The sequence below is a fragment of the Callithrix jacchus genome, chromosome X (assembly GCF_049354715.1).
Source record: "Callithrix jacchus isolate 240 chromosome X, calJac240_pri, whole genome shotgun sequence".
In the NCBI taxonomy this organism is placed as follows: Eukaryota; Metazoa; Chordata; class Mammalia; order Primates; family Cebidae; genus Callithrix; species Callithrix jacchus.
Genome location: NC_133524.1, coordinates 3,388,760 through 3,410,044, shown reverse-complemented (window position 1 = coordinate 3,410,044; position 21,285 = coordinate 3,388,760). Strand labels below are relative to the sequence as shown.

At 39.6% G+C, this 21,285-nt stretch overlaps 1 long non-coding RNA gene across 1 annotated transcript; it reads right to left on the bottom strand.

Moving 5' to 3' along the window:
* Positions 1-7,529: 7,529 nt before the first annotated feature.
* LOC144580962 (uncharacterized) lies at positions 7,530-20,438 on the bottom strand. Its single transcript, XR_013531359.1, has 3 exons — positions 20,340-20,438; positions 19,858-19,933; positions 7,530-8,032 (listed from the first exon to the last, which is right to left on the bottom strand). It is a non-coding gene; the product is annotated as an uncharacterized LOC144580962 (long non-coding RNA).
* Positions 20,439-21,285: the final 847 nt, after the last annotated feature.

Below are 21,285 nucleotides of genomic sequence, written 5' to 3'. Positions count from 1 at the left end.
AAAACCTACCCACGCTGATGTTTTTCCTCTCTGCTTGGAGAGGGAACACAAGTTTCCAGCATTTTCATATGCATAGCTGGAAGTAGCCTCTGTCTTTGTGAAAAGCCTTTATTTCATAGTGTAACTGTTATAAATAACAGGACAGAGAAATATATTAGAATATAACATTCCATATAATGTAATATATATTAGAATAGAATGAATAAATAAAAATCATTTGCATCTTCAAAGGTAAATATTCTGAACATGCCCAGGTTTTGGTTAGTTTGTATGCACACTACGTAATTGCAGTTTGGATTATAAATCAGATCATGTGGTTTAAATTTCACCCCAACCTCAAAGCCCCAACATGTGATTTGTATAGTTCAACATTAGTCAGCCCCTTCCTATGGATGTATAGATGTGTCATTAACTATTCAACACCATCTTGGGGGACATCTAGACTGTTTCACAACTTTGCCCACCTCTGCAAAGAATCCCCATAGTCTCTGAAATTCTGAGATATGGAATGGCCACAGTGAAGTCTGTGAGCATATTTCAACGCTCTTGCAAAACATTTCCAAAATGCCCTTCAAAGATATTTTTCCAATTTATATTGTCACAATGCTATCCTATGGGAGTGAACATTTTACCTCCATATTTCCCAAGAATTACGATCATTTTAACAGCTCATAATTTGATAGCTACAAAGCGGAATGCTCTTCTGGTCTCTTCCCATCTGTTCTCATGCTATTATGAAGAAATGCCCGAGACTGGTTAATTAATAAAGAAGAGAGGTTTAATTGACTCACAGTACCATATGGCTAGGGAGGCCTCAGGAAACTTACAATCATGGTGGAAGGCACCGCTTCACAGGGAGGGAGGAGAGAGAATGAGAGCCGAGCCAAGGGAGAAAAACTCCTTATAAAACTATCACCCCCACTGATTCAATAACCTCCCACCGTGTCCCTCCCATGACATGTGGGGATTATGGGAACTGCAATTGAAGATGAGATTTGGGTGGGGACACAGCCAAACCATATTGCACCATGTCTTAAGTATTTTCTTTCCTCAGTGACCACAAACGTTACTCACATTAAATATCCATGTGAGTTTCTGTTCTCTGTTTTATTGTAGGGTGTCTTACAGCATATTTTAATATAACAACTCATGATTTCTTATATTTTCCATATTATTATATGTATTAATACTAATTTTTGTCTTTAGATACATTTCATTTACTAAATATTTATCACCAAAAGTCATTAAGATTTTAATTGGATTTTTAAAAAAGATGAATCAAATTTTTAGTATATATTCTTTATAACATTGTGTTTTCCAGTGCAAAGACATGTATATTTCCAGGTTTTCAGCATCTTCGTAGAAGCCTTGAACACTTTTGCTAAACCTTCTCAGGAAGGTCTTATTTATTTGCATCATTTTTAGCTGAGCTACTTAATTGATCATATTGCCTGTGAAAAACTATAACTTTCCCTCTCTTCCCATAGTCATATCTTTGGCTCCTTTTTCTTATTTTATTCTACTGGCCACTTTCCAAACTGTGGTTGGCAATGTTTCTGATTCTTAGAGAAGAAAAATATCCCTAGAACAACTTTTTGTAGGTAACTTTCAGAACGCTGGTTCTGATTTTAGCAGATGTCTAAAACATAAAACAACAGGGACTTCTCTGTTCAAGAAAATGTACACCCTGCAGCCAAAAGAAAATGTTCATCACATTTAAGAAGAATCTTCCCAGGTCTAGATTACTAAGTGTGCTCTGTTTTTGAGAAGGGTTGTTGAAATTGAGCGAGGGTGTCCTCACACCTTTATGCATAAGTGGTGCTCTGGAATGGGCTCATTCTGACTTTTAGGAGCTAACCATTAAATGTGCAGGAATTGCGTGAACAATCTGTCCAACTGTTTGTAGCTTGAAATGAACCAGAGGGGGAGAATTTACACCATGTAAATTGGCAAACACCACTAATCAATGTGAGTGTATTTTGAGAGCTGGTTTGCTTAGCACACCACCTATTGGATAATATTATCTATACCTTCATTTAATAAGGGGTATATTCTATAAGCCAAACAAGGTAAAAAGTTTAATAAAAATTTCAATAATGAATGCACATTTTCAATGAATAATTACACCAATAGCCAATTGATAATACAGTTATGATGAGTACTATAAATATCAGATGCCATCAGAGTTTATAAAACAGATGTGTGGTGAAATCTGATGCAAGATTTCCCCAAGGAAATGACATGTTAACTTTGACCTTGCCACTTTGAAGACTCTTGGTCCAACCCATAAATACATAAACAGTTGTTTCCTGACTGTATTGACCTGCATCACATTCAGGAAAAGCATATTTTGTTCTAACAGCTTACTGCAATCAACAGAACTCACTTCTGTGGGTACGTCCAAGCCTCAGGATTGAATAGTAAAATATTGACAGGTGGGAGGGAGATCTGAGATGGAAAGAACAACTGAGAGTGGAACACCTAGGAGAGTCTCTGCCATCTGTTCTGAAAGGTTTGCCATTTCAAGACTTCCCAGGTTTGCTTTCTCACAAGTAAAGTGACCACCAAGTCTGGTCGTTTGGTGATCAGATACATAATTCTCTCTGTGTGGCAGACTGCTCCCCAGAAAATAAAACGAATGAATTCCGTTGTGTATATGGACCACATTTTCTTTATCCAATCTGTCATTGATGGGCATCTAGGTTGATTCCATGACTTTGCTATTGTAAATAGGGCTGCAATGAACATTCACATGCATGTGTCTTTATGGGAGAATGATTTATATTCCTCTGGGCATATCCCCAGTAATGGGATTGCTGGGTTGAAGGGTATTTCTGCTTACTATGCATCCATAGGAAGAATGAGATCATGTCTCTTGCAGGAACATAGATGGAGCTGGACGGTATTATCCTTAGCAAACTAATGCAGGAACAGAAAACCAAATACTGTATGTTCTCACTGATAAGTGGGAGCTAAATGGTAAGAAATTATAAACACAAAGAAGGAAACAACAGACACTGGGTCTACTTGATGGGGGAGTGTGGGAGGAAGGAGATGACAGAGGGAGGGAGGGAGGGAGAGGAGCAGAAAAGAACTCTTAGGCACTGGGTTTAATATGTGGGTAATGAAATAATCTGTTCAACATGCCCTCTGACACAAGTTTACTACTGCAACAAACCTTCACATTTACCCTCAAAGCTAAAATAAACGTTTGAAAAAACTAATGAATTTCACATGATTTGAAAAGAAACGAAATGAAAGTATAACTTGGAGTAGTTCATATTTTCTAACTTCCCACCCAAATTCTACATACGTATTTAAGTCGGTTCTTGGAATTTTCCTCCTCCACGACTGCCTTTTTGCTTTGAGTTTGTCAATAACCCAAGGTGCCAACAGGGTTTACTTTACCAAGCATTGTTTATGTTACCTCTATGCAATAGAACCACCATTTTTCTATTGTATTTGCTGTAAAGATAGCTGATGAAATATCAGGACAACATGTTTATGAATGAGTTGTTTTTTAACTGAACTCAAACTTTAGTTCTTAGTGACAGAATTCCAAGTATAATTGACCTTGCATGACGTTTTGAACAAAGAAGGATGTGATAATTCAATGTTGTTCCATATATTTTTATTTCATTCATTTATACTTTCCCATATTTAGTGAATACCTACCATTGAAAATGATTCACCATTTGCTGGAAGAAATGAGACAGATGCCCCAGTGAGTGCTGACGGGCTAGATGACCTCCTGTCTGTTGACTAGCAGAGGTAGATGAGTGAACTGCAAAGGGAATACATTTAGGTTAAAAACGGGGTCTTAGAAGAAAAGTTACTCAAGGATGGCTATGATTTGTACAAGCCTCGTTGGCAGACAATTTTCAGGTGGAGCCAGACCCAGGGATGTGGTCTGGGTGTTTTTGGGAAAGAATGAGTGGTTCAGATTGGTTTAAAGATGGGCTGTATGGGGTTTGGGGTGGAAGAAGATGCTGGAAGTGTTGTGCTGCATTTTATTTTATTTTATTTATTTATTTTTAGAGACAGGCTCTCACTTTCACTCCACTCCAACTGGAGTTCAGTGGTGTGAACATAGCTCACTGCAGGCTTGACCTCCTTGGCTCTAGTGATCCTCCTATCTTAGCGTCCCAAGTAGTTGGAACTACAGGTGCACACCATCATGCTTGACTAACTTTTTACATTTTTTATAGACAGGGTTTTGCTATGTTGCTCAGGTTGGTCTCAAACTCCTGGCCTCAAGTGATTCTCCCACCTTGGCTTCTCGAAGTGCTGGGATTATAGCTGTCAGCCACTATTCCCAGCCACTGTACTGCATTTCAAAGCATGTTCCATATTGGAATGAATTGGATAGAAATGGTTGTGGGGTTTTTGTTTGGTTTAGCAAGATACTATGGAGTATGTAATCAGCAAGGAATTTTAAAAAAAATTAAAAGGAGCATGGCAACTTAGATTGATTTGCATTAAAAATGAATTGGCTCCTTATAAAAATTAGTTAAGAGGTGATCAGATCAGTGAGAAAATTAAGGAAAATTAATAGGGACTTGCATTGGATTGATTTCCATTAGGAAAAATTCATTGGCCTCCTGCTCAAAATTAGTTAGCAGGTGTTTGTCACAATTTAGATAAGGATTAATTAAAGTTTGACATAAAGTGGTTCTACAGAAAACATAAATTAGGAAAAATAGTTGTGAAATATAAGAGAGCTTCTCTAGAATTTCGTGTTTGTATGCATGTAAAAGAGAAAATATCAGTATCAAAAAAATATATGAATCTGAGTGACTATGAGTAACATGTCTCATTCAACCAGCGTGGGGAGATTGAAAGGGGGGCTGTTTTTCTAGATAATGAATTGAAGGTATCATGCAAACAGTTAAAAATGACAATGACAGATACCCATTCAATATCACCAGATTCAGAAACAATCACATATAGGTTTTTCCATTATTTTAAATTTCAACTTCTTTGACTGTTAAAGATTTATTAGCATGTTTGAAGATAAAGACATAAAGAGAAGAAAGCTAGAACTCTGAGGACAAAAATGAAATTGTAGCCAAGTACAAAAAGGATTTGGAGACACAGAGCAAAGTGTTGAAGCAAGTACACTGGGAATTTTTATTTGGGTTTTGAGATCCCATTATTATAATCCCAAGTGTGCACTGGTTGCAGATTGGTGAAAGGTTTATTAGCTTCCTATAAATACTTCCTTAATTAGATCAAAATGAGGCAATGCAGCTTCAAACAAGAAAATCTACCTTTTCAAAAAGTGCACTCAAATAAGCTTAGCGAACCACTGGCCAGAGGAACAGTCCCAGCTGGCCCGCAAAACTGCACCCTTGACTGCTGAGATCCCACCGTGATTCATGGCTCACGGGGTCGTCCAGCGAGAATTGTGAACACCACAGCCTACTGCAAGGAAAGTGCAGAAATCATGGCTCCCTGCGGGTATTCACAACAAAGACTCACAGAGGTATGAAGACAACCTCAGGGCAAAGCTTTTACTATGAGCCCATGGACATGACTCAGACTCTGCTTCTCCCGCTGTCAGCCACAAAACCAGCAAGAGAAAAATTGAGAAGGGTTAAAAAAAATCACATTTGCCTTGCAAGAGAAGAGAGACTCAATATGTTCAGTTTCCATCGTCACAAATGGGGTATGTTCAATGACATGAAGGAAATTCTCATTAGTTGAAAGGTTTAATTGATTTTGGTGCAGGCCTTATGCCCACAAAACGACCGCCCACTGCCAGTTAATTTGCCAGGATAAATAAAGCAAGCTGGGCCCGTTCAGGCTTGGTGCATGGCTTCACTGTTAAGGGTGGAGCCCACAAAAGCTTGTCTTTCTCCCAAATCTCTCTAAAGCTCTTTCCACATGCCTATAGAATGAATCACATTGGAGCTGAAATCTCTAGTAAGTGCACTAGTAAAGTAAGAGGTCGAGATGAATTATATACTAGTATGCAGTTGCAGTCCATCAGATTTTTCATTTTATTTTTCGGTAACTGTAACCATGGGAGCACAAAGGAAGGTCAGGCAGAACAAGAAGTACTGCCATAAGATTTGAAAAACCCTTCATTATAATTTTTTTCATTTTATTAGGAGATATGTAATAATGGAAGCCACGTAGACCAAGGCCACTAAGAGATTGAACAAAAGCCAGAAGGGAATCTTTTAACGAAAGAGATAAGAGACCACTATTTTGATGCAAAAAAATCAAAATAATGTTTATAAACACTTACCAATACTGTTGCAGTGTACAGTGGTGATGTCAAAGAGACGTCCAACAACCACATTAAAAAATGGGCAAACAGCTAGGCACTGTGGCTCGCACCTGTAACCTCAGCACTTTAGGCGGCCGAGGCAGGCAGATCACTTGAGTTCAGCAGTTCAAGACCAGCCTGGCTAACGTGGCCAGGTGCCATTTCTACTAAAAATACAAAAATTATCCAGGTGTGGTGATGCATCCCTATAATCCCAGCTACATGGGAGGCTAAGGCAGGAGTATTGCTTGGACCCAGGAGGCAGAGGTTAAGAGCACGCCTCTATACCTCTGCACTCCAGACTGGGTGACAGGGCAAGATACTATTTCAAAAAAAAAAAAAGAGGAAAAAGTGGGTAAAAGATATGAACAGACACATCTCTAAAGAAGACATACACACAGCCAAAAAATATGAAAAAATACTCCACATTACTAATAATCAGAGAAATGCAAATTAAAATCACAGTGAGATACCATCTCACATCAGTCAGAGTGCCTATGATTAAAAAGTCAAGAAACAACAGATGCTGGCAAGATTGCAGAGAAAAGGGAACACTCACATATGGTTAGTGGAAATGTAACTTAGCCCAGCTACTGTGGAAAGCAGTTTGGAGACTCCTCAAAAAACTAAAACAGAACTACCATTCAACCCAGCAATCCCATTACTCATTATATGCTCAAAGGAATGTACATTGTTCTACCATAAAGACACATGCATGTGTATGTTCATTGCAGCACTGTAGTAAAGATACGGAATCAACCTGGATGCCTGTTAAGAGTAAACTGAATAAAGAAAATGTGGTGCCTATACACCACGGAATACTATGAAGCCATAAAAAGGATGAGATCATGTTCTTTGCAGCTACATGGATGGAGGTGGAAAGCATTGTTCTAAGTGAATCAACACAGAAACAGGAAACAAAATACCACATGTTCTCACTCATAAGTGAGAGCTAAACATTGAGTACACATGGACACAGAGATGGGAACAATAGACACCAATGCCTACTTGAGGGTGGAGGGTGGGGATCAAAAAACTACCTACGGGATACTATGCTTATTACCTGGGTGATGAAATAATCTGTAAACCAAACCCCCACGATGTGTAATTTATCCATTTATCAAACATGTACATGAACTCTCTGAACTGAAATAGAAATTGGAGAGAAAAGGTAAATTAAAAATAAATATATAATTAAATAAATGTATGAGCTTTAGCTGAATGCTGTCATATTTTATAACAAATGAAATATATATTCTTAGAGCAATGCAGAAAAAGGCTTTCTTTGTTTAATTGTGCATCAAGCAATTTATAAGGTGATTCGTACAAAATATAAGGCTACAAAATATATTGCTTTTGCAGGGGGGTCATTGAAAATCTACTAAGATAATTGGCAAAAAGAGCAAGGTTCTTGAATTAAGAAAATGGAAAGATGACTCCAGTATGCTAAGTGAACGATTTTGGCCAGTGCTTCCTCTACCTACCAGGAATGCCTGATGAAATGGATAATATCTGACCATTTTCCACGTGCAGATCAGGACTCACAGAAACTAGATGATGTAAATAGCTGTCGATAGCTGATCCCCTGGAGTCCGACCTGGGTACCGCTCAGCTGTACCACTTTCCTTGGTGGTGACATTGGTTCGTTCTTGTGCCCATTGCACAGCCACGGGCTGCAAATCTAGAATTAGAGCAGAGGTCTTGGAAGCTGCAGATATTCTGCTCTTTTTATTACTTCTTGATCCTTCTGCAGAGGGTCTGACACAGAAACAGGATAATCAGTTTATGTACTTCAGCATTTAACAAGAATCCAGCATCAACTTGTAGCTGCTTTCCCAATAGTTCATGCAGAGAAGGCTTCTAAATATGTCATGTCTCTGTTCGGTCAAATAAAGTGGCTCCATTCTGGACCTTTTCTTAATAACCATATTTTAATGTGCATTTTCTGATATTTTCCTTAATATTACTTACAATACTAATGGCTCTTGACTGAGTACCTTGAGCTAAGCATTGGGCTGGGCATTTTGCATTGAAGTCTACAGAGTCTTTCAGAAAACCCCGGAGGTGTGCATGCACTACATGGCCCCAAGCCCAAGTTGAGGGAGAGACGGGAATTAGTTTTAGGTTGCACTTCTAAGAAGAGGTGAAGCTGCATTTTGCACTCTGGCCTGTAGACAACAAATCTCAACAATGTTTTGGGTTTATTCCAAAGTGAATGATAATTATAATCACCTTTAGGATTTCTGGTGTGGTTCCTGGCATGTCAGTTATAATGAAAGGCAACAATGTGGATGACCCTCCAGATGATGTATTCTGAATGCACAATTTTAAGCAATGCAGAAATAAAGTTTTTAATTGTGCATTGAATAATTTATGAGGTGATTTATGCAAATATAGGGCCACATAATATACATTACTTTTGCTGAGAGGGCATTGAAAAACTACTAGAATAATTAGCAAGAAAGGCGAGGTCCTTGAATTGAGAAGGTGGAAAGATAGGGAACATTTCTTCATGGCTGAAAGCTTCACTTTGCCTGGATAGAAAAGATGAGAGCCATGATTAAGGGGCAGGTCAACTAAGAGATAACATTTTAGTCCGTTCTGTGCGGCTATAACAGAATACCACAGACTGGATAATTGATAATGAACAGACATTTATTTTAGTCATGGTTCTGGAGGCTTGGAAGTGCAAAATCAAGGGGCCACATCTGGTGAGGGCCATCTTGCTGTGTCCTCACATGGGGAAGGCATCACATGGTGATAGCAAATAAGAGATGAAACTCACAACCTCAAAGCCTTTTATAATCCATTCATGAGAGTGGGATTCTCATCACCTAAACCTCCCAAAAGACCCCACCTCCCAATACTATTGCATTAGGGATTAAGTTTTCAACACATGCTTTTTAGGAGACACATTCAACTGTAGCAGATACTCATAACAGACTTTTAAGATGTATGTTCATGTATTCCATTAGGCAAATCTAGGTTATATATATGTGATATTTATACTATATATGATATTCATATTTAATATCTAAATGTATTTATATTAAATATATAAATATATGTTATAAATGACATTTATATTATAGATTTAATATGTTAATATATATTTATATGAAATATATAAATATATATAGAAAATATTTTATTCCAATGTATATTCCATGCTAATATTATATATAAAATCTCAATATATTTATAGATATGTTTTATATGTTTAAAAATAGATATAGATAGATATTGGTACAACAAAGAGACATAACTTTACATGGCTCAATAGTTCATTTCTTTTTAGCACTGAATAATATTCCATTGTTGATAAATTGATGATGAGGAAGGCTATACATTTATAGGGACAGAGGGTCGGGGAAGCTCTCTGTACCTTGTGTTCAGTTTTGCTGTGAACTTAAAAACTGCTCTAGAAAAAAGTCTATTAAAAAATATGTACCAATCAAGATAAACTATGAAAAACTAAATTTTGTTAAATCTAAAAGATTACCTTTCTTTAAAAGAAGTACAGTGTCATCTCCTTTGCCGAGACAAAGGTGAAAATTATTTTCTAAAAAGTATGGGCATGAAGACTGTCCTCTTTAGGTCTCTAAAACTTCTTTGTCTATTCCTTCTGTATAAGCAGAGCTTTGGGTGTGTCTGGCTTCCTCCATCAATGGGCCTTGTGGCTTGACAAAAGAAAGAGCAAGGTTCTTGAATTAAGTATTTGTTTTTTTCTCCTGCTGTTGGAGCCATGGTGGAGGGAAAAATGCTTTGTATGGTGGAAAGGTGCAATATTGAGTTCAACTTTTCTGTTTATTCAGTTGACAACCTCTGAGTAAGCACCATGGCAAAGCCTTGTACTTCTGCAGATCCTGGATTAAAATTAGAATAAATGTGCAGTTCTTGTTGGTCCATGGCCAGTATTAGCTGCCTCTCATGGGTAAACTTCCCAGAGAAAAACAGAAATCTGACTATTCAATAAATCATCTCAAAAGAAAAAGCAAAACCCAATTATCATCCGTTTTAAATTTTCCTCTTTAAAATAGAATTAAAAATGCAATTATATTTAAAAAAATACTCAGATTCCCTCTCATTTTATTTGTAAGCATTGTTATATCCGTGTAATTTATGTCTAATTCCTCAGAAGTAGCCCCTAAGAGGAAGGGCTCCCAAGAAACATTCCCAAGGAATGTTGGTGGAACCATCCAGGGGGGAAAAAACATAAATCAAGCAAGGTGGGATCTCAGGCCAAGTTGTAGGGAAGGAAAGTTTCATTTTCCATGATTCAAATCAGTGCCTGAACACTAACTTTTATACATTTTAAATGCAAGTTACTATCATTTTAGCTCAGCATTCTGTGTGCAATTAATAGCAATTTTCTCATAATTAACCAATGTGTTCTCTTCACGAGCTCACTCCAAAATTGTTGGCCATACCTGATCTCTACCCTGGAATCTATCATTTCTGCACATCTCTGCGAAAGATAAAATTTCAGTTTGATTCCAATTTGTTAATATATTACTCCCTTCCTGCCTCCATAAATTTTTGTGCTATTTTCTAAAGTTTGGTTCCTAAATTATGTCCTGGTGATATCAGAACCCAGAACAGGTAATATATCATGTTCCTTAGCCAACATGTGGTTATCTGGATCTGTTATATGGTCTTGTCTTGCTGACCACCTAGTTTTATTCTTGAAAGGTAACCTCCCTTGAATCCACTTTTCCAAACCTTTACTCATTCTATAGTCATTGTGAGAAGGATTTCTGCACTTTTCATAGTAGGGAAGAGCTACATCTTGAACTATCAACACACATGTGAAATCATCCCTATAAACTTTATAAGATTTATCAGGGAAAAAAGAAGGGGGAGAAATGAAAATAAACCAAGCTCACAGCACACTCAATGTTCATCCTGAAGTTAGCTTGCTCCCTGACCTGCTTTGTCATAGTTGTTTTGTTCCTCTTGTCTTACAATTACGTAGACCCTAGATTATAGTTCTCCTTAACTGCTCTGTAGATAACAACTTCAACATTATGAAACAAGTTTTCCCTTTGAGATATTCTTTCAGGTCCTGCATACTGATGAAACTACTGATGCCAGCTGGTCTGAAGGATACCACAAGAAGCTAACTCACCAAAGAATACAGTTTCCATCTCTACAGTCTCCTTAAAAACCACAGCTCAGAACTCCACAGGGAGGCAGATTTGAGGATCTCCTCCCATTTTCTCACTCAGTGTCCTGCAACAAGTAAGCTCTTTCTCTGCTGCAAACACTGCTGTCTCTGTGTATTGGTTTGTTACTGCACAGTGGGCACACAGAGCCAGTGATCTTATAACACATACTCCAAGACAGCTGTTGTTGGGTAAATCTTTCAGGTCCTGCTTGTCTGCACACAGAGTTTCAAAAGAGGGAAGTGTAAGATTTCTTCATTGGTTACAAATAAAATATATTAGAAAAAATCCTGTGTTACTTTCTTTAGTCTCCCCGTGATTCTCAAAGTGTGGTACCTGGATCAGCCTCAACAACATCACCTGGGAATTTGTTAGAAATGCAAATTCTCACTGGCCCTCCCCTTTTCCCCCCAACAGACCCCAGTGTTTAGTACTCCCCTCCCTGTGGGAGGGGGAGGTGGGGAGGGATAGCCTGGGGAGAAATGCCAAATGTGGGTGAAGGAAAGAAAGGAAGCAAAACACACTGCCATGTGTGTACCTATGCAACTGTCTTGCATGTTCTGCTCATGTACCCCAAAACCTAAAATGTAATAAAAAAAAAGAAATGCAAATTCTAGAATCCTTGCCTGGAACCACTAAATGAGAAGGAGTGGGACCCAGCATTCTCTGTTTTAATAAGCCCTCCATAAGGTTCTAATGCTCCCTCGACATTGAGAACCACTGGTTAGGACTGCAATCTCTCTCACCAAATCTCATTCAGATCATGACCTAATTAGCAAACAAGACTGTGAGTCATTCCTGGACCAACCTACATTTTTTCTTTATGTGTACCAAAGCTTTCTGTGTTTTAGCTGACTAAATGGGTAGAATTCAGAAAGGAGTAGCCAGTTTATGAGTATACTGTGAGGACTGAACATATTATGGTGGGGTTGCAGATTAAATCCACGCAGGGACTTAAAAAAATTAAAACATTACAATATAAGACACAGAGATCAAACATTTCCAGGCTTTAAGAAAATCTAAAGCTGTGCAAGGTGGTTCATGCCTGTAAATCCTAGCATTTTGAGAGGCTAAAGTGGGAGGATTGTTTGAGGTCAGGAATTTGAGACTAGTCTAGGCAACATAGTGAAATCTCATGTCTATAAAAAAACTAAAAAATTTAGCTGGGTGTGTTGGCATGTGCCTGTAGTCCCAGCTACTTGGGAGGCTGAGGCAGGAGGATGACTTGAGCCCAGGAGTTTGAGGCTGTAGTGAACCATGTTTGCACCACTGCTTTCCAGCCAAGGGAAAAAAGCAAGATCCTGTATCTAAAATACTACTACTACTACTAATAATAATAATAATAAAATTTTTAAAAGAACAAAGGAGGCGATCTAACAAAATTGAAAGAATGGTATCAGAATATAACTTGGGCAAGCTATAACTATATAAAGAAGAAGAGGTAGTGGTCCATGGACTAGTTTCTAAACCTCTGTATGTCTCCCCATTCAGCAAGCAGCAAATAACATACACCTGTAAATCAATCAAGTGTATTTCATCAATGACTAAAACAAGCCTCCATTAACCTATTTACAACCAAGATGGCAGCCCACCATGAGTCTCATGAGTCTCACAGTGGCAGCCATCTTGGTTGTAAAATGGTTAATGACTCCAAGGATCATTTTCTCAGACTTAGACTCTCTTTCATGGTGAATGTTTTATAGCATTCCTTTTACAAAAATGTAATGAAAACCAATGATAATGAACACACCTGCACAAATAATTTTGAAACACATATTTGAGACTGCAACTGCAATATAAAACAGAAATGTAACAGGAAAGAAAACTCTTATTTTAAAACACCGTGACATTTTAATAGGTAAATGATAAAGTAAGGATGGAGCAAAAGACCCACAGGCTTTCTCTAGATAGACTCATTGAGATAAGCAGCAGAACTCCCAACACCAGTGTGTTGTGTTGGCAATTCAAACAGCAGCAGGAGAATTTCCATAGATGGCGTTTTCCAAAGTGGTAACTAGCTCTTGATCAGATTCTGATCAAGGCAATTGACTGCAGTCCCCTCTTTCCACTGTTTTGCATTCTTGTGAATTTCATGTTGATTAAAACTGTTCAAACATGGGTGGAACTGAAGGTCATTATGTTAAGTGAAGTAAGCCAATTGCTGGAAGACAGCACATATTCTCACTCCTGTGTGGGAACTCAGAAAAGTGGATCTCATGAAGATAGAGTGTAGAATGGTGGTTACCAGAGGCTGGAGAGAGAAGTCTCACAGTGGGCAGCCATCTTGGTTGTAAATAGGTTGATAGAGCCTTGCTTTAGTCATTGATGAAACCCACTTGAATATGTGCTCAATACTCAGAACAACAGACAGCCACAGTAGACATCTATTACTTTCAATAATAAGTAATTGAAGCCAAACCTATTCAGATGAGCAGTCTTCATAAAAACAACCTTCTTGGGTAAATAGGATGAAGCTGTTCATGAGTAGATCTGTGAGCCACTGAATGAATATACTCCTACCTAATAGAGTGTAACTTATGTCCTAGCTTACTGAGGCAATTCCTTTTTGTTTGTTTGTTTGGTTTTTTTTTAGGGAGAGAAGGAGGAAGGGAAGAAGGCAGGAAGGGAGGGAGGAAGGAAGGGATGAAGGAAGGAAGGGAGGAAGTGGGGGGAGGGAGGGAGGGAAGGGAAGGGAAGGGAAGGAAGGAAGGAATTCAAGCAATGAGAGAGACATTGCCGACCTGAATCTAGAGGTTTACAAGTTGATTTCTTTTTTTGAGAGAAGGAAATAAAAAAAAATGAGTAAAGGAGAGAAAGAAAGAGGAAGTGAGAGAGGGAGAGAGTACGGAAATATTGCTTTATTCTGAAAAAAAATGGGTATTAATAATGGCCAATCAATGTTTCATTTAAACTTATGAGTAGGTGTAATGTGGTATTGACAAGAATGTATATTTTATGTATTTGAAGTGGAGAGCTCTATAAATATTTATTAAGTTTACTTGTTCCGGATCTGAGTTCAAGTCCTTGATATCCTTATTAATTTTCTGTCTCATTGAATCTAAGTCTCTATCTATATGGGTGTTAGGATCGTTAGCTTTTGTTGTTGTATTGATCCTTTTACCACTATATCTTTGATGCTTTAAAATCCATTTTATCCGCTACGAGAATCGCAACTCCTGCTTTTTATTTATTTATTTATTTTTGCTCTCCATTTGGTTGGTAAATCTTTCTCCATTCCTTTGTTTTGAGTCTTTGTGTATCCTTGCATGTGAAACAGGTCTGGATGTAACATTCCGTTTGGTTTTGGCTGTGTCTTTTGATTGGGGATTTAGTCGATTTAAATTTAGAGTTACTGCCATTTGATGTTAACTGGCTGTTTGATCCATTCGTTGATGAAAATTCTTCTTTATGTTGGTGCTTTTTACTTTTTGGTATATTTTTAGTAAGGCTAATACTGGTTGTTTCTTTCTGTGTGTAATGCCTCTTTCAGAAGCTCTTGTAAAGCATGCCTGCTGGTAAAATCTCTGAGTACTTGCTTGTTCATAAAAGATTTTATTTTTCCTTCAGTTGTGAAGCTTAGTTTGGCTGGATATGAAATTCTAGGCTGAAGGTTCTGTTCTTTGAGGATGTTGAATATTGGCCCCCACTCTCTTCTGGCATATAGAGTTTCTGCTGAGAGATCTGCTGTAAGTCTGATAGGCTTCCCTTTGTGGGTAACCTGACCTTTCTTTCTGGCTGCCCTTAGTATTTCCTCCTTTGTTTCAATCCTGGTGAATCTAATGATTATGTGCCTTGGGATTGCTCTTCTTGAGGAATATCTTTGTGGTGTTCTCTGTATTACCTGGGGTTGAATATTAACCTGCTTTGCTAGTTCAGGAAAATTTTCCTGAATAATATCTTGAAAGGTATTTTCCAGCTTGGATTCATTCTCTTTGTCGCATTCAGGTACACCTATCAAACGTAAATTTGGTCTTTTCACATAGTCCCACATTTCTTGGAGACTTTGCTCATTCCTTTTTATCCTTTTATCTCTAATTTTGTCTTCTTGTTTTCTTTCATTAAGTTGGGCTTTGACCTCTGATATCCTTTCTTCTGCTTGAACAATTCGAGTGTTTAAACCTGTGCATACTTCTCGGAGTTCCTGTATTGTGTTCTTCAGTTCCATTAATTCACTTATATTCCTCTCTAAGTTGTCTATTCTCAATAGGAGTTCATCAAACCTTTTTTCAAAGTTCCTAGTTTATTTACATTGGGCTACAACATGTTCTTTTAACTCGCAGAAGTTTCTTATTATCCATTCCTTGAAGAGTGATTCTGTCATTGGGATGCACTTGTTCTCCGTCAAGCCTTGTTCCACTGTTAATGTGGAACTGTGATCATCTTTAGAGGGAGAGGCGTTGTGATTTTGAGTATTCTCAGCCTTTTTATGCTGGTTTCTTCCCATCATTGTAAATGTATCCTCCTGTCGTCTTTGAAATTGCCAACTTTCAGATTAGGTCTCTTGATTGGATGTCCAAGTTGTTAGTTCCCAGGGCCAGAATGGTGGCGTTTAGACTGATGGTGCTTTTCTGCCCAGGATTCTCCTGTCTGGCTTCCTTCTTGTGTCCGTAATGGGCGACTCTGCCTTCCCTGGGCTCCAAACCTCGGTCAGAAGGGGGACCAGTCTTGTTTACTTTGCACCAAGAGCTGCTGCACTGAGGTGCCACCACAGCCGCTGCGCCGGTCTCAGGAGTCGTGCTGGGGACCCGTGTGGGTCCTCCAAACCTCGGTCAGAAGGGGAGCCGGCCCTGTTTACTCTGCTCCAAGAGCTGCCGTGCCGATGTGCCAGTGAAACCACTGTGCTGGCCACAAGAGTCGTGCTGGCAACACGTGTAGTTAATCCACTGGGAATCTTCTGCTCCGTGAGCGACCAGAATTTGTCTGAAAGTGTGGCGTCCTGTAGCTCTCTGTGCTTTGACTGAGAGCTGCAATCCCGAGCTGTTATCGATTGGCCATCTTGGATCGTTCCGTCATACTGAGGCAATTCTAAAAACATTTTTACGAGAAATCATTTATCACACAATGTTTGGACTACGGCAATCTTCTTGTTTTGTTACTGTCAAAATTAAGTCTATGACATGTACACATTGATCCTTCATAGAGGCAACTCCCCTTGCTATTTTTAGTTTTCAGTTTATTTTTATTTTTAATTGACAAATAATTATATGTACAATGTGATGTTTTTATATATTTATACATTGTAACATGAACAAATCAGGCTAATTAAAATAATCATCAAGTCACATACTTATCATTTATGTTGGGAACATTTGAAATCCAATTTTTAGAGCAATTTTAAAACATACAATATATTATTAACTACAGTCACCAATATGATTTGGCTCTGTCTCCACCCACATCTCATATCGAATTGTAATTCCTAGTGTTGGAGAAGCAGCCTGGTGAGAAGTGACTGAATCATGGGGGCAGACTTCTTCCTTGCTCCTCTTGTGATATTAAGGGGGTTCTCATGAATTCTTACAGTTTAAAAGTGTGTGGCACTTCCCCCCTCACTCCTTCTCTCTTCCATCACCATGGTAAGACATGTTTGCTTCCCCTTCATCTTCCGCCATGAATGTATGTTACCTGAGGCCTCCCCAGCTGTGCTTCCTGTATAGCCTGCAGAACCATGAGCCAATTAAACCTCTTTTCTTTATAAATTACCCAGTCTCACACAGTTCTTTATAGCAATGCCAGAACAGGCAAATGTACTCACCTTGTTGTGCAATGTATCACCAGAACTTATGCTTCCTGTCTAACTGAAACTTTGTATGACCTACATACATCCCTTACCTCCATCCTCTGGCATCCACCATTCTACTCTCTAGTTCTATGATTTTGACTTTTTTAGATTCCACGTATGAGGGAGGTTATGCAATTTTTGTTTTCCATGCCAACTTGCAGGGAATGGAATGGCGTGGACAGTACACATACCCCAAACTGGCTACACAGCTATGGGCAGAAAACTTGAAGACACCTTGAGGGCATTTTGGAATCTGGCTCTCAGGCATACAGAAGGCTTTATGGGTCTTTAATGACAACCATTGGCAAACCAGGATAATATACCTCCCTGCCTTTGTTCACTTGGGCTTCTACAATAAAATAGCATACACTGAGTGGCTGAAGCAACAATAATTGATTTCTCATGGTTCTGGAGGCTGACAGTCCAAGATCAAGTTGTGGCAGATCTAGTGTCTGGTGAGGACTGGTTTCCTGGTTCATAAATGGTGCTATGTCCATAGTAGACAACACTATTTTCTTGCCGTGTCTTCACATGGTAGAAGGGGCAAGGGAGCTCTCTGGGTCCCTTTTTATAAGGGCATTCATCCCATTCATGAGGCCCCACCCTCATGATCTCATCACCTCCTAAAGGCACCACCACCTAACACCATCACCTTGGAGGTGAATATTTCAGTGCATGAAATTTGGAAGACACAGACGTTCATATCATAGTACCATGATGGTATAGATTGTGATTCCAAAACATATAAATTTGTGGAAGTTGGCACAGACATTCATCCCATTGCATCCCCTATTTGCTCTATGGAAAGAGAATGCATGCCTACTGAATTCAGATGCCTGCCTATTTAACTGGCATTTTCACTTGCTGGGTGTGGATGGTACACGTGCCCTAAATTGGCTACAGAGCTATGGGCAGAAAGCTTGAAGACAGCCTGAGAGCATTTTGGAATCTGGCTCTGAGGCACACAGTGAGCTTGATGGGTCTTTAAAGACCAGAGACTTGGGGGTGGAGAGTGGTCTTCTACACAACAGATGAGAATAAACTTCTTTCCAGCATTTGTTTGGATGAAGCAACTCAAGTCATTCACAGGACCAAATGCCCTGGCCTGTCAATATCCAGGTGATTGGAAATTCTTCTGGGAAGAAACCTTCTCATTCCCCTTCTGGCAGGCTCCTGATGCCACTGCACCATTGGATGTTGCTAAAATGCTCAACACAATACACTGGCAGCTCATTTTACCTAGGGATTTGACTCTTGACATCACTGAGTGGGTGGAGAAAATCTTTCCATCTCTCAAATATTTGCAAAGGAGACCATAATTGGGCCATCTTCACAGGAAAGGGGGAAGGAACCCTGTCATCTGTAGCAATGGGACTGCTTTCTTTGAGAAAAACTTGGTTTTATTGGGTTTAGAAAGTCTTATCATGAGAACTACCATCTCATCCAGCAATCCCACTTACTGGGTATCTACCCAAAGGAAAACAAATCATTCTATCAAAAAGATATATGCACTCATATGTTTATTCACAATAGCAAAGATATGGAATCAACCTAAGTGTCCGTCAGTGCATGAACGTACAAAGAAAATGTGTATACACCATGTGTATTAATCTGCTCTCACGCTGCTGATAAAGACATACCCAACACTTGGCAATTTATAAAGGAAACGGGTTGAATGGAGTCACAGTTCAACATGGCTGGGGAGGCCTCACAGTCATGGCAGTAGAGCAAGGGATGTCTTACACGGCAGCAAGCAAGAAGAGAATGAGAACCAAGTGAAAGGTGAAACCCCTTATAAAACTGTCAGATCTCGTGAGACTTATTCACTACCATGTGAACATTATGAGGGAGTCCACCCCTGTGATTCAGTTATCTTCCACCTGGTCCCTCCCACAACACGTGAGAATTGTGGGAGCTGCAATTCAATATGAGATTTGTGTGGGAACACAGCCAAATCATATCACTGTGGAATATTATACAGCCCCCCAAAAGAATGAAATCATGACTTCTGCAGCAACATGGATACAACTGGAGGATATTATCCTAAGTGAAACAACTCAAAAACAGGAAGACAAACACCATATGTTCTCACTTACAAGCAGGAGCTAAACACTGTGTACACGTGGACACAGAGAGTGGAATAACAGACACTGGAGACTGGGAAAGGAGGCAGGGGGTAGGAAGGTGAGGCATGAGAAATTACCTAGTGGATGCAGTGTACACTATCTGAGCGATGGTTATAGGAAAAGCCCAGACTTCAGCATTCTACAATCTTGCCATGTGACAAAACTGCACTTGTATCCCCTAAATCTATAAAAATAAAAATTAAAAATGCTTTTAAAAAATTACAAATAAGCAGCCAAGTGTGGTGGCTCATGCCTGTAATCCCAGCACTTTTGGAGGCTGAGGCTAGTGGATTGCTTGAGTTCAGGAGTTCAAGAGCAGCCTGGGTAACATGGCAAAACTCCATCTCTACAAAAAATACAAAAAAATTAGCCAGGTGTGGTGGCACATGCCTTTCGTCCTAGCTACTTGGGAGGCTGAAGAGATCGATGTAGTGAACCAAGATCACAGCGCTGCACTCCAACCTGGGCAACAGAGGGAGACCCTGTCTCAAAAAAAAAAAAAAAAAAAACCGTATTCTTAAATATCCATTGCTGTTTGACTCTGGGATGGCTGTGCCTCCTGGGGTCCAAATGCACCAACATCTATCTGCAAGGAATGGGGAACAAATAGGGTTTGGAGAAATAGCATGTCTATAAAGGTATTTACTTACAATGCAAGAGGACATGGGGAAAACCACAATAATTTTATTTTGGTTTCTTCAATGATTAAGGACTTCCTGTCTTTGAGGAAGGTGGTGCATTTGGTCTCTCTCGCTCTCTCTCTCTCTCTCTGTGTGTGTGTGTATGCGCACGGGTGTATGTGTGTGTGTGTGCACGCGCACGTGCAGACGCTCATTAAACATTTACAGTCCTGGAATGTTATTCTGACTACTCATAGCGACTCCACTTCCTGCCCACCCAAACAGCCATCCGTTATGGAAAATATGCCTGCCTTGGAAATATTTACTGGTGGCTCCGGAGTGCCACACAGGCATTTCTTATAAACACTTAACCTTCTGCTCAAGTCTCCAGGGGTCCCTTTTCTCTCTGGGTAGCAGGGTGAGTGTCCATGATTTGCTGACGCTGCAAGCTCCCACATGTCCAGCTGCTCTGCGATATTTATTTTCCACCTCCAGTAATTAACCTCATCCTCCTCTCAAAATATAAACAGCAGGCAGCAGATTTGCAGATTGCAGGCTTCAACATGCAGGACCTCGCTGAGTGCATTCACAGGCTGGTTCCATTTAAGGAGATTTTTGATGGTGCATTTTTGATGGTGATTCAGGGCAGCTACAGAGGTACCACTGGAAGGTGGAAAGCCACCTTGGAACGAAAGTCTCTGCTGGAATGAGCTGAGCAGCCTTGAATTAGGAAGGGATGTGGGGCAGATGCAAGGAGTTGACACTGAGTTTGCACAATGCCACCTTGTGTGTTTTCTTGCCTGTCTCCACGACCCCTCTCGAAAGCCACTTGGAAACTCTGGACACATTAGCTTGGCATGGCTTTAACGTCATGCTAACTGGCAGAACTCAGTGCTCCCCAAGCAAAGCCAAAGGGGTAATAAATTAAACACATGCTATGTTGGAAAGAGCTGCAGGGAGAAGCAGATTTATCAACGCGAGGGATGTCCGTAGGCATAGCTCACATTGTCAGCTCCCCACATTCCCCAGACAAACTGGGACAGGAAGAGTAAGCTCATTATTAGAGCTGTAATTCATCTCCGGGGTTTTACTGTGCTACTCTAGCAAGCTCTCAGTGACAAGGATAATTTCCCTTTCGGCACAAACAGTTCTATTACAAATGAGATCTCTCTGGGCTTCCAGTAAAAGCCCCCTACTACTGGCACGAATGAAAGACCTAGTAAAAAGAAAGTTGTCTCTGCACAAGGCTGGCACTGCATAGACCGAGGTTAAAAGCCTGAAAAGGGGCAGCTCACGCACACTTTCTTTACTACTCAGA